Genomic DNA, 1351 nt, shown 5'->3' with positions numbered 1-1351 from the left:
TATCCCATTCCCCCACCCCCCTCCCCTCTGAAGCCCTCAGTTTGTTTCTCAGAGTCCATAGTCTCTCATGCTTCATTCCCCCTTCTGATTACCCACCCCCCTTTCTTTATCCCTTTCTTCTCCTACCAATCTTCCTAGTTCTTATGTTCCATAAATGAGTGAAACCATATGATAATTGTCTTTCTCTGCTTGACTTATCTCACTTAGCATTATCTCCTCCAGTGCCGTCCATGTTGCAGCAAATGTTGAGAAATCGTCTTTTTGATAGCTGAGTCTAACCATGCTTCTAAACTGTGCTTATCCTCTGCAAAGCAAGCTGTAAAAGCCCATTAACTGCAATGCAGAAAACTTTCTTCTCTTTTCTTTCTTTCTTTCTTTCTTTCTTTCTTTCTTTCTTTCTTTCTTTCTTTCTTTCTTTCTTTCTCTCTCTCTCTCTCTCTCTCTCTCTCTCTGTTTCTTCAGATTCCCTCTCCAAGTTTTTGTTTGCAGGAAAGTCCTTGGTGCCCACTTGAACACACTGGGGAGACTGCACTAGACAAGCTTGCCTCAAGAATGAATCTAAAGATAAAAGCTCCTTGAAAAACAAGCAGTCAAACCTGATTATCATAGAACCCCATAGAATAACACATCACTGATATTTTTTGTATGCATGAAGACCCAAAGGGCCTCGTATATGTTTTTATTTCTGTTTTAGCAAATTTTAAGCCGAAGTGCGACTTCCCTGTTCAGCATTAATGAGGCTTTCGCTGTGCTTTGAAATTTGCTGTCATTCACTTCCCGTGCATTACTGGTTTTGAGACCAATTCAGCCAACGACAAGCAAGTCCTGCTTGCTCTCTCCCATGCCCAGGTCATTAGAACCTGATTTACTGAACAGTGGCCTTCCTCTCACAAGGTGCTGTGCAGTAAAATGGCCTACGTTTTAAAACAGCTACAAATCTTAAAATAGAAACTTCGAAGTGCTCGTTAAAAGAGGATGCTTGGGAATCCCTTGGTAGAGGAATCTCTCTTGTAATGAAACATTAAAATGAGCTATACGTGTAGTTGAATATTTATTTCACAGAATGTAGAGAAAAAAATTGTTGGACTTCAGATTTAAGAATGCCTGGTACTTTGTGTTAAAGCCACTTCATATATAAATATATATATATGAAATATAGATTGAATATGAAATTTATAATTGAATATGAAATATACATATTCAATATATATGAAATGGTTTTAACACAAAGTATATATGTATATATGCATAACACAAAGTATATATGTATACATATCTATACACACACATATGTATGTATGATTACACATACACACACAGATGTCAGTGGAAACATTTACTTTCTGTAGAT

Source organism: Ailuropoda melanoleuca, chromosome 16 (genome assembly GCF_002007445.2).
Source record: "Ailuropoda melanoleuca isolate Jingjing chromosome 16, ASM200744v2, whole genome shotgun sequence".
Taxonomy (NCBI): Eukaryota; Metazoa; Chordata; class Mammalia; order Carnivora; family Ursidae; genus Ailuropoda; species Ailuropoda melanoleuca.
This window is presented reverse-complemented; position numbering follows the sequence as displayed.